The following is a 13,583-nucleotide window of genomic DNA, read 5'->3' as shown; positions in this document are numbered from 1 at the left end:
ATAAATAAATAAATAAATAAAAAATAAATAAATAAATCTAAATGATATATATCATTTCACTCTGTAATTAATAAGATACTTTTCTTTCATGCTAAGCCTTCTAAATCCAGCGTGTATTTTAACTTAAAATGTGTTTTACCTTGGACTAGTCACATTTCACGTGCTCAGTAGGGTTTGGGGTTGCTGAGTGATGCAGACCTGACCTCAGGCTGCTGCCAAGCCCCATAGGACCCAGGGCCTTGGGGAACAGATCCTGTGTGGTTTGAGCTCCATATTTTCTTTCCCATCAAGCCCTCTCTGCACCCTCGGACAAAGCTGTCAAAGTGCAGCCTGCATCGTGTGGCTCCATTCCCAGAGAACAAACAGCCCTTTGGTCTCTGGGCCTCACTTTGAGGTGAGGGGGTTCCAACCCCAGCTGCCCTGGCTAGGCCCACTCCTTTCTGCTCTTTCACTCGGGCCCCTTGTGGCCCTGCACCCACACCCTCATTGCCCTGGCTTTACTACTTCTTACCTCTGTGTCACCCTGATACCTTTCTCCTTCCAGCTCAGCAGCCAATCCCATACGTCCTGCCAGACTCAGCCAATGGAGATTCTTCAAGAAATCTCAGGAATTGGAGATTACATCCATTTTGTGTTTTCCTAACAGAGCTGTTAATTACCTTTCTCCTCCCATCACACCTGTATCCATCCTCTCAGCTCTACCAGAGCAGGGATTGATAATTTTCCAATTGCTCCTCATAATACAGAGACATGGAAGATGCTCAAGAACACACCTGATGTTTGCATGAAAGACAGGAAACGAGTAGCAAAAAGAGGAATTGTAGTGTTTAATACAGGACATCTTTCATTTGATCCATAAATACTTACTGAGTGTCTTAGGTACTGAGCCTGACCTACTGGGAAGCAGAACTAAGTCCTTGCCTTTCATTAGTTCTAGTTTGGTGGTGGGAGTCAAACATGAAAACCAAAAGCCACAATGTGATATACACAGAGACTGAGCTATGGGCCAACTGCTGTGGGCATGAAGGACAGAGGGACACATTCTTCCTGGGAGAACCAAGGGCCTTCATGGAGGATGAACTCTGAGCCTACCTTGTAGGATGTGTGGACATTTTCTATGAAGGGGCAGAGGGTATTTCATGCAGAGAGACTCACATGTGAAGGGCACTGTCAGAGGGATTTAAGCGCTGCCTTACTTGTCTTCAAACTCACTAAGCACTTCCCTACTCTAGAGCCTTTGCGCAGGCTGGTCCCTCAGGTCCTTCTGCCCAGAATGTCTCCTCTCAACCACCTGTTCCTTGCAAGTCACTGATCACCAAATCCTACTCAGAGCTCCCTATCATTCATTCATTCACTTATTCATTCATTTTTTAAAGATTTATTTACTTACTTTAGAAAGAGAGACAGAGGGTGAGAGAATGAGAAAGAGCAAGAGAGAACAGGGGGAGAGCAGGGGGAGAGAGAGTCCAAGCAGACTGTGGGCAAGGTGTGAAGCTTGACCTGGGGCTCAGTCTCATGACCCTGAGATCACAACCTGAGCCAAAACCAAGAGTTGGTCACTTAACCGACTGAGGCACCCAGGCAGTCCTCAGATCTCCCTATTTAAATGGAAATCTGCCCCTACCTCCTTCATTCTATTATCCCAATGCCAGTTCAAACATTCCATTCTTGCTGCATGTGATGTAAGATCTCAAATTAATCCATGGGTGTTTGTAATATTTATAGCCCCCACTGGGTAAATCAGTCAGCCTACCTACCTACCTACCACATATGCATAAATGTACCTCTTTGTGTATCTATGATTCTATCACCCATCTAGACTGCTAAGCTACTGGGTTATTTGCTCAAACCCCATACATTTCTCTTATGGAATTATTTGTTGATTACTCAGAGAGGCATATAAAAATATATCACTATAATTATGAATTCGCCTATTTCTCTTCTTATATTTTGAAACTATTATAACAGCTGATGGCTGTCTTGTTAGGTGTATGTAGTTATATATTCCACCAACATAAAGTCCATATATATATGCAGTTAATATTTCTGGCCTTGAATTCTATTACATTATCTAATACTAATATTATCTCATCTACTTTCTTTTTTGTAGCATTTCCTCAGTATATATATATATTTTTCAATTGTTTATATTTAACCTCTTTTTCCCCTGTCATTTTGTCGTCATTTTACCTACTATGTGTAGCACACAGTGACATTTTAAAATCCCCTCTGAGAATCTGTTTTTAAATGGGTGGCTGTAATATATTTTCATTCATAAGGATTACAAATATATTTTAAATTATTCCAGGCTATCCTGGCCTGTTTCTAGTCACTTGGGACAAATGGAAGCCCATGTTCTACATAGCTAGTAAAAGTTATGAATCAAGCTAAAAACAAAATATGTTTTATCCTTTACCTTGACAAATGTAGCTTCGTATGGTGACATTATGAAATATGTTTAAAGATATGATTTTTATATGACTAAGAAGTGCAAAAATGTCAAAGATGGATGAATTAAATTATTACATATCTGGAGGTCCAGTGGATGTATGTCTGCACTGCTATAACAGAATACAGAATATTACAGAAATTCTTTCTCATGGTTGTGGAGCCTGGAAGTCTGAGATCAGGGTGCTAGCAGACAAGGGTAAGGGTCCTCTTCTGGGTCTTAGACTTCCTCTGTATCCCCACGTGGCAGAGGGTAGGAGCTCTATGGGATCTCTTTTATAATGGCACTGGTTGTATTCAAGAGGGCTCCACCCTTGTGACATAATCAACTCCCAAAGGCCTCAACTTCTTAGGGGTTAGGATTTCAACATATGAGTTTGGGGCAGGAGGGAAGGCATAAATATTTCAGTGATATGTAAGTAAGTTATACAGAAGTAGATATTTATTTTACAAAATACATTTTTCTTGCCATCATTTCAGCAAAATTATGTTGCTAAATAAGTATTTTCACAAGAGACAGGAGGAGGTTGGTGGAGGAGGAGAATCCTGAGCTCACCTCATCCCACAGACACGCTGAGCGAACACTTTTCTGCAACAAACTGTGAAAATGAGCCAAGGGCTGTGGCAGAATAGACCTTCCACAGCTAATCCTAGAGATGAGGCCACACAGGAAGGGGCATCGGAGGGGGGAGATGCAGCTGCGATCCAAAACCCAGGTGAGACACTGCAGGTGCAGAGAAACAGAGAAGCAAGAGGAGCAGATCCCACCCCAGGTACTGGAGCTCCACACCGGGAAGATGAGTCCCCATAACATCTGGCTTTGGAAATCAGTGGGGCTTAACTTCAGAAGCTTTTAAGATCAGCAAGGCTTACTTCCAGGCATTTTAAAAATCAGCAGGCTTAACTCCAAGAGAGCCAGAGTGAGATAGGAAACTGAGTCCATGCTATTAGGAGCCAGCATAATAAATAACCTGGCCTGAGGCACAGCACAGAAGCAGCAGTTTGAAAAGCACCTCAGGTATATATACATAAAGGAGATTTATTTACTAATCTCAGAACATGTGCTGGAGGGACAGGGATCTTTAGGAGACTTCTCCAAGAACAAGAATGCTGGTAGGTGCCTTTTCTTTTCTACCCCAGCCTACTAGGTAGCAACACACTTTTGAGAATCAGCCCTAACATTCTCCACTGAGCTTGCTAGCACCATATGACCTGCCGTTGGATTCCCCTATGGCCTCACTCCATCCAACCCACCTAGTCAGGCACCCATCCCACACCCTGCAAGCAGCCCCTGCAGGGATTAGTGCCACCCTAAAGACTGAGGGAGAGGCAGAGACAACTCAACTCACCACTAGATCTGCAGTTCCAAGAGCTGAGCCTTTAAGCTGGCCATGCAAGAGAAAGCCCTGCTGTTTGGTGTAGCTACAATTGCAGCAGAAAGGCTAACTTCAGACACTTAGCCCAACTGCTGACCCTACCCACTGAGGAGCTTACAGAGGTCTCCAATGGACCTTACAGTTCAAGGACCAGACCCTGCTCCATGGGCAAAGCAAGTCTTTCCAGAAGACAGGATTGAATGCAAATGTGGCTCAGCCACAAGAGTAGAATGCATGCAGCCCATTTAGGAGACCTTCCTGGAGCATCTGGTTCTGGTGACTAGGGGGCATTGTGCTAAGAGCACCATAGGATGTTTTCTACACAAGGCCACGACTTTCAAGACCAGAGGGCAAAGCTGACCCCCTAAATACATAGAAACAAACACAGAGAGACAAAATGAGGAGATAGAGAAATATGTCCCAAATGAAAAACAGGACAATATCACAGCAAATATCTAAGTGAGAGAGAGGCATATGTTTGATAAAGAATTCAAAGTAATGGTTGACTTGAGAAAACAGTGGAAGATTTCAGTGAGACATCAACAAAGACAGAGAAAATATAAAACAGAACCAATCAGACCATGAAAAATTCAATAACTAGGCAGTTGCCCACCTCCTTTTTCAACAGGACAGGTGCTGCTGTGTCCTTTGCTAAGGACTTCCTGGTGGGTGAAGTAGTCATGGCCATCTCCAAGACCACAGTAGTACCCATCAAGTATGTCAAGCTTCTGTTGTAGATGGAGTATGCCAGCAAGCAAATCACCACAGATAAGCAATACAAGGGCATTATAGACTTCGTGGCTTATATACCCAGGGGGCAGGGAATCCTCTCCTTCTGACATGATAACCTGGCCAGTGTCATCAGATACTTCCCATTCAGGCTCTCAACTTTGTCTTCAAAGATAAATACAAGCAGATCTTCTAGGGTGATGTGGACATGAGAACCCAGTTTTGGTGCTACTTTGTAAGGAATCTAGTGTCAGGTGGTGCCACTGGCCACATCCTTGCATTTTGTGTATCCTCTTGATTTTGCCCCTACTGAGTAGGCAAAGCTGGAGCTGAAAGGGAATTCAGAGACCATGGTGACTGTCTGGCTAAGATCTACAAATCTGATGGGATTAAGGGTCTGTGCCAAGGCTTTAATGTGTCTGTGCAGAGTATTATCATCTACCGAGCTATACTTTGATATATATGACACTGCAAAGGAATGCTTCCAGGTCCCAAGAATACTCATATCTTCATCAGTTGGATAATATTAGCAGTGATTCCTGGGTTGACTTCCCATCCATTTGACATTGTTCATCACCGTATGTTGATACAGTCAGGGTACAAAGTAACTGACGTCATGTACACAGGCAAGCTTGACTACTGGAGGAAGATTGCTCATGATGAAGGAGCCAAAGCTTTTTTCAAGGGCACATATGCCAGTGTTCTCAGAGTCATGGTGGTGCTTTTATGCTTGTCTTGTCTGATGAAATCAAGAAGTTTACATAAGTTATTTCCTAGGTCCCCCCTGCCCCTGTGAACAGGCATGCTGTATTATATAACATATCTTGAGCATTCTTGACAGACTGTTGACTATTTATCAACAGCAACTATTTACTAGTTGAAAATGTGAAGCAGTAATATTCATATGACCAGTTTTCTTGTAAAGCCATTTCCATTTTGATGGGACTCAATTATGTTTTTTTCAGTCATTCCTGAAAAATAAATTTGAAGAAATAAAAAAATCTGAAAAAAATAACTAAAACTAAACAAACAAATAAACAAACAAAAAACACTGGAGGGAATCCATAGCAGTTTAGAGGAGGCAGAAGAACAGATCAGTGATCTGGAGGACAAGGTAATGGAAAACTACCAAGCTGGACAGCAAGAAGAAAGAATAAGAATAATTAAAAAATGAGAATAGGTTCAGGGAACTCAGTGGCATCATCAAGCACAATAATATTCACATTAAAAGGATCCCAGAAGAAGAAGGGAAAGAGAAGGGGGGCAGAAAACTTATATCAATAAATAATAGCTAAAAACTTGTCTAATCTAGGGAAGGACACAGACATCCAGATCCAGGAATCACAGACAGCCCCTACCAAGAGTAATCCAAGGACCTCTACATCAAGACAAGTGATAACTAAAATGGCAAAAAGTAATGATAAAGAGAGAATTTTTAAAGCAGCAAGAGAAGAAATCCATTACACACAAAGGAAACCCCATAAGGATATCAGCTGATTTTTCAGCAGAAACTTTGCAGTCCAGGAGAAAGTGGCATAATATATTCAAAGGGCTAAAAGGAAAACAAACTTGCAAACAAGAATACTCTACCCAGGAAGATTAACACTCAGAAGAAAAGGAGAGATAAAGAGTTTCCTAGAGCCCCCTGGCTGGTTCAGTCAGAAGAGCATGTGCCTTGATCTTGGGGTCATGAGTTAGAGACTCATGTTGGGCATAGAGATTACCAAAAAAAAAAAAAAAATTAAAAATAAGAAACTTTTTATTTATTATTTAAAAAGATTTTATTTATTTATTCATGAGACACACACACACACACACACACACACACACACACACACAGGTAGAGACACAGGCAGAGGGAGAAGCAGGCTCCACGCAGGGAGCCCGATGGAGGACTCAACTCTGGGACCCCAGGATCATGCCCTGGGCCAAAGGCAGGTGCTAAACCACTGAGCCATGCAGGGATCCCCTAAAAAGCATATTATACATCTATTATGGCCTACACACCCCACTTGGAAGACCAGTGTTCTAAATAAGAGATGTACATCGTTATCTTTGCTTGGGAGCAAGATACAGGCATTAGTCCATGTGGAACGGGCAACACAGAAATTAATGTCAAATCTGAAAAACAGGAAAAATAAAAATTGCAGATTTAAAGTAAGCAATCACTAAAGAAATAATACACGTTAATTAGACATGAGTTCTTATATTAATGAGAATATTGGTTTAGTAGCCTGTGAAACCAAATAACTGTTTTTTTTTAAATTTTTTATTGGAGTTCAATTTGCCAACATAGAGTATAACATCCAGTGCTCATCCCATCAAGTTCCCCCCTCAGTGCCCATCACCCAGTCACCCCAACCCTCCCATCCACCTCCCCTTCCACTACCACTTGTTCATTTCCCAAGAGAGTTAGGTGTCTCTCATGTTCTGTCACCCTCACGGATATTTTCACTCATTTTCTCTCCTTTCCCTTTATTCCCTTTCACTAATTTTTATATTCCCCAGATGAATGAGACCATATAATGATTTGCCATTTCCGATTGACTTATTTCACTCAGCGTAATACCCTCCAGGCCCATCCACATTGAAGCAAATGGTGGGTATTTGTCATTTCTAAAGGCTGAGTAATATTCCATTGTATACATAGACCACATCTTCTTTATCCATTCATCTGTCGATGGACACTGAGGCTCCTTCCACAGTTTGGCTATTGTGGACATTGCTGCTATAAATATTGGGGTGCAGGTGTCCCGGCATTTCACTGCATCTGTATCTTTGGGGTAAATCCACAGCAGTGCAATTGCTGGGTCATAGGGCAGATATATTTTTAATTCTTTGAGGAACCTCCACACAGTTTTCCAGAGTGGCTGCACCAGTTCACATTCCCACCAACAGTGTAAGAGGGTTCCCCTTTCTCCACATCCTCTAACATTTGTTGTTTCCTGCCTTGTTAACTTTCACCATTCTCACTGGTGTGAGGTGGTATCTCATTGTGGTTTTGATTTGTATTTCCCTGATGGCCAGTGATGCAGAGCATTTTCTGCTTGTTGGCCATGTGTATGTCTTCTTTGGTGAAATTTCTGTTCATGTCTTTTGACCATTTAAAGATTGGATTGTGGGGATCCCTGGGTGGCACAGCGGTTTGGCGCCTGCCTTTGGCCCAGGGTGCGATCCTGGAGATCTGGGATCAAATCCCACATCGGGCTCCCAGTGCATGGAGCCTGCTTCTCCCTCTGCCTGTGTCTCTGCCTCTCTCTCTCTCTCTGTGTGTGTGATGACTATCATAAATAAATAAAATTTTTTAAAAAAGAAATAATTGTATAAAAAAAATAAAGATTGGATTGTTTGTTTCTTGCTGTTGAGTTTAATAAGTTCTTTAGAGATCTTGGATACTAGCCTTTAATCTGATAGGTCATTTGCAAATATCTTCTCCCATTCTGTAGGTTGTCTTTTAGTTTTGGTGACTGTTTTTTTGCTGTGCAGAATCTTTTTATCTTAATGAAGACCCAATAATTCATTTTTGCTTTTGTTTCCCTTGCCTTCATAGATATATCTTGCAAGAAGTTGCTGTGACCAAGTTCAAAAAGGGTGTTGCCTGTGTTCTCCTCTAGAATTTTGATGGATTCTTGTCTCACATTTAAATCTTTCATCCATTTTGAGTTTATCTGTGTGTATGTGTAAGATAATGGTCTAGTTTCATTCTTCTGCACGTGACTGTCCAATTTTCCCAGCACCATTTATTGAAGAGACTGTCCTTTTTCCAGTGGAAAGTCTTTCCTGCTTTGTCTAATATAAGTTGACCATAGAGTTGAGGGCCCATTTCTGGGTTCTCTATTTTGTTCCATTGATCTATGTGTCTGTTTTTGTGCCAGTACCACACTGTCTTGATGACCACAGCTTTGTAGTACAACCTGAGATCTGGCATTGTGATGCCCCCAGATATGGTTTTCTTTTTTTAAGATTCCCCTGGCTATTCGGGGTCTTTCTGATTCCACACAAATCTTAAGATGATTTGTTCCAACTCTCTGAAGAAAGTTCATGGTATTTTGATAGGGATTGCATTAAATGTGCAAATTGCCTTGGGTAACATTGACATTTTCACAATATTAATTCTTCCAATCCATGAGCATGGAATATTTTTCCATCTCTTCGTGTCTTCCTCAATTTCTCTCAGAAGTGTTCTGTAGTTTTTATGGTATAGATCCTTTACCTCTTTGGTTAGGTTTATTTCTAGGTATCTTATGCTTTTTGGCGCAATTGTAAATGTGACTGACTCTTTAATTTCTCTTTCTTCAGTCTCATTGTTAGTATATAGAAATGCCACTGATTTCTGGGCATTGATTTTGTATCCTGCCACATTGCTGAATTGCTGTATGAGTTCTAGCAATCCTGGGGTGGAGTCTTTTGGGTTTTCTACGTACAGTATCATATCATCTGCGAAGAGCGAGAGTTTGACTTCTTCTTTGCCAATTTGAATGCCTTTTATTTCTTTTTGTTGCCTGATTGCTGAGGCTAGGACTTCTAATAATATGTTGAATAGCAGTGGTGAGAATGGACTTCCCGGAATGGATCTTAGGGGAAAGGCTCCCAGTGTTTCCCCACTGAGAATGATATTTGCTGTGGGCTTTTCATAGATGGCTTTTAAGATGCTGAGGAATGTTCCCTGTATCCCTGTACTCTGAAGAGTTTTGATCAGGAATGGATGCTGTATTTTGTCAAATGCTTTCTCTGCATCTTTGAGAGGATCATATGGTTTTTGTTTTTTCTCTTGCTGATATGAAGAATCACATTGATTGTTTTATGAGTGTTGAACCAGCCTTGCATCCCGGGGATAAATCCCACTTGGTCATGGTGAATAATCTTCTTAATGTACTGTTGGATCCTATTGGCTAGTATCTTGTTGAGAATTTTTGCATCTGTGTTCATCAGGGATATTGGTCTATAATTCTCCTTTTTAGTGGAGTCTTTGTCTGGTTTTGGAATTAAGGTGATGGAAGTATTCCATCCCTTTCTATGTTTCAGAACAGGCTTAGTAGAGTAGGTATTGTTTCTTCTTTAAACGCTTGATAGAATTTCCCTGGGAAGCCATCTGGCCCTGGACTTTTGTGTCTTGGGAGGTTTTTGATGACTGCCTCAATTTCTTCCCTGGTTATTGGCCTGTTCAGGTTTTCTATTTCTTCCTGTTCCAGTTTTGGTACTTTGTGGTTTTCCAGAAATGTGTCCATTTCTTCTAGATTGCCTAATTTATTGGTGTATAGCTGCTCATAATAAGTTTTTTTTTAAATCGTTTGTATTTCCTTGGTATTGGTGGTGATCTCTCCTTTCTCATTCATGATATTATTAATTTGAGTCTTTTCTCTCTTCTTTTTAATAAGACTGGCTAGTGGTTTATCTATCTTATTAATTCTTTCAAAGAACCAACTCCTGGTTCTGTTGATCTGTTCCACAGTTCTTCTGGTCTCGATTTCATTGAGTTCTGCTAGAATCTTTATTAACTCTATTCTGCTGCTGGGTGTAGGATCTATTTGCTGTTTTTTCTCCAGCTCCTTTAGGTGCAAGGTTAGCTTTTGTATTTGAATTCTTTCCAGTTTTTGGACAGATGCTTGTATTGTGATGTATTTCCCCCTCAGGACTGTTATTGCTGTATCCTAAAGATTTTGAATGGTTGTAACTTCATTCTCATTAGTTTCCATGAATCTTTTTAATTCTTCTCTAATTTCCTGGTTGACCCTTTCATCTTTTAGCAGGATGGTCCTTAACCTCCACGTGTTTGAAATCCTTCCAAACTTCTTGTGATTTAGTTCTAATTTCTAAGCATTATGGTTTGAAAATATGCAGGGTACAATCCCAATCTTTTGGTATCAGTTAAGACTGATTTCTGACCCAGTATGTGGTCTATTCTGGAGAAAGTTCCATGTGCACTTGAGAAGAATGTGTATTCAGTTGCATTTGGATATAAAGCTCTGTAAATATCTGTGAAATCCATCTGGTCCAGTGTATCATTTAAAGCTCTTGTTTCTTTGGAGATGTTGTGCTTAGAAGATCTGTTGATTATAGAGAGCGCTGTGTTCAGGTCATCAAGTATAAGTGTATTATTATCTAAGTATGTCTTAACTTTGGTTATTAATTGATTGATATACTTGGCAGCTCCCACATTAGGGGCATAAATATTTATGATTGTTAGGTTCTCTTGTTGGTAGATCCTTTAAATATGATATAGTGTCCCTTTTCATCTCCCTACTACAGTATTTGGGATAAACTTTAATTTATCTGATATAAGGATGGCTACCCCTGCTTTCTTTTGAGGACCATTTGAATGGTAAATTGTTCCCCAACCTTTTATTTTCAGGCCGTAGATGTTCTTAGGTCTCAAATGAGTGTCTTGTAGACAGCAAATAGATGGGTCTTGCTTTTTTATCCAGTCTGAAACCCTGTGCCTTTTAATAGGGTCATTAAGCCCATTCACGTTCAGAGTTACTATTGAAAGATATGAATTTAGTGTCATCATGATACCTATTCAGTCCCTGTTTTTGTGGATTATTTCCTTGGACTTCCTCTTTCTTTTACAGAGTCCCCCTTAATATTTCTTGCAGCGCTGGTTTGGTCATCACATATTGTTTCAGTTTCTGCCTATCTTGGAAGCCCTTTATCTCTCCTTCTATTCTGAATGAGAGCCTTGCTGGATAGAGTATTCTTGGCTTCATTTTCCTCTCATTTAGGACCCTGAATATATCCTGCCAGCCCTTTCTGGCCTGCCAGATCTCTGTGGAGAGGTCTGCTGTTAACCTAATACTTCTCCTCATAAAGGTTAGGGATCTCTTGTCTCTTGCTGCTTTAAGGATCTTCTCTTTATCTTTGGAATTTGCAAGTTTCATTATTAAATGTCAAGGTGTTGAGCGGGTTTTATTGATTTTAGGGGGGGATCTCTCTATCTCCTGGATCTGAATGCCTGTTTCCCTTCCCAAGTTAGGGAAGTTCACAGCTATGATTTGTTCAAATATGCTTTCTGGCCCTCTGGCCCCCTCAGCACTCTCTGGAACCCCAATTAAATGTAGATTTTTCCTTCTGAGGCTGTCATTTATTTCCCTTAACCTATCCTCATGATCTTTTAATTGTTTTTCTCCTTTTTCCTCAGCTTCCCTTCTTGCCATCAACTTGTCCTCTATGTCACGCACTCGTTCTCCTACCTCGTTAACCCTCATTGTCAGGACCTCCAGTTTAGATTGCATCTCATTTAATTGATTTTCAATTTCTGCCTGATTAGATCTAAATTCTGCAGTCATGAAGTCTCTTGAATCCTTTATGCTTTTTCCTAGAGCCACCAGTAGCTTTATAATTGTGCTTCTGAATTGGCTTTCTGACATTGAATTGTAATCCAAATTTTGTAATTCTGTGGGAGAGAGGACTGTTTCTGATTCTTTTGTGGTGAGTTTTTCTTTCTAGTCATTTTGCTCAGTGCAGGGTGGCCAAAAACAAGTTGTACTGGAGAAAGGAGAAAAAGAGAGAAAAAAAAAGGGGGGGGGGCAAACAGAAAACAAAAAACAAGGGGGAGTATCCTCTGATTCTATATATTGAAAATCCCTCGACTTCCCCTGAAACTTTCCAGCACTGCTTGGTCAATAACTTGCTTTTCCCCTGTCCTTCCAGCCAGTCTTCTGCGGGAGGGGCCTGCTGTGCTGATTCTCAGGTGTGTGCACCTGGGGGAGCTGCCCAGCCCCCTGCCAGGTGCACAGCTCAGTGGGAGCTGTTTATCCTGTGACATCCCTGCTCAGTCCCAGGTACGAGGTGACACCAGGAGGAGGAACTACAGTGATGGCGGCCAGCTCTCCAGCTCTGGAGTCAGCTCCTGCAGTCTGCAGGAGCCTGGATGCTCCGGGGCATGGGCGACGATTGCACAGCTCGGGGGCACCGGCTGGCAGGAGCGTCCTTGCTGTCCTGGGCCCTCCTGGCCTCTGCCTGTCCCAGGGGGAGCTCAGGATCCTGGGCTATTTCCCCCGCACCCTGGGCTCTGCGGCCTGCCCTGCTGGAATCGCGCTCCCAGGGTCGCGCAGCCTCCTCCCAGTGGAGCCACCGCCTGAGCCAACTTTTTTTTTTTTTAAAGAAGTTTCCCAAAGTTAAGAGAATTCATGACGACTAAATTAGCCTTACAATAAATGTTAAAGAGAATTGATTTGAAATAAAAGATCATAACTAGAAGAAAATTAATGAAAGTAAAAAAATTCACAGGTAAAAGCAAACAGATTAATGACTTATAAAGCCAATATGGAGGTTAAAACACAAAAGCAGTAAAATCAATTATATCTACAAAAATAAATCAATATGGATACATAAAATAAAAAGATATAAACACATAATATACATAAATGTGGAGTGGGGAGTAAACATTTAGTGCTTTTAGAATGTCTTCAAAATCAAGTAACCATTGACTTAATATAGACCGTTCTACACTTAAGATATAAATCTAATGGTAACTACAAATTTAAAAATCTACAACAGATACACAAAATACAAAAAGAATGGAATCCAAACATAACATTAAAGAAACAAGGAAAGAAAGCAAGAAAAAAGAAAGGAACAGAAAACTACAAGAAAAAAATCAAACGATTAATAAAATAGCAATAAGTATTTACTTATCAATAAGTACTTTAAATGTAAATGGACTAAATGCTCCGATAAAAAAAGCCACACGATGATTCATCTATATGCTGCTTAGAAGATGCTCACTTTAGACCTAAAGACATACACACCTATAGACATGTACAGACTGAAAATGAGGGGTTGGAAAAAAATTTTACCATGTAAATGGAAGCAAAAAAGAAACTAGGGTAGCAATACTTATATCAGACAAAATAGACTTTAAATAAAGACTGTAGTAGGAGACAAAGAAGGGCACTGAATAGTGATAAAAGGGAACAATTCAAAAAAAGGATGTAACAATTGTAAATATCTATGCAACTGACATAGGAACATCTAAACACATAAAGCAATTATTAACAGACATAAAGAGAGGAACTGACAGTAATACAA

The 13,583-nt window shown here is 40.7% G+C and overlaps 1 pseudogene; it reads left to right on the top strand.

Moving 5' to 3' along the window:
• The first annotated feature begins 4,405 nt into the window (after positions 1-4,405).
• Positions 4,406-5,318, top strand: LOC121487029 (annotated as a pseudogene).
• The last annotated feature ends 8,265 nt before the right edge of the window (positions 5,319-13,583 follow it).

The sequence above is a fragment of the Vulpes lagopus genome, chromosome 3, assembly GCF_018345385.1.
Source record: "Vulpes lagopus strain Blue_001 chromosome 3, ASM1834538v1, whole genome shotgun sequence".
Lineage (NCBI taxonomy): Eukaryota > Metazoa > Chordata > Mammalia > Carnivora > Canidae > Vulpes > Vulpes lagopus.
The sequence above is the reverse complement of the archived record's forward strand: the minus strand, read 5'-3'. Positions and strand labels throughout refer to the sequence as shown.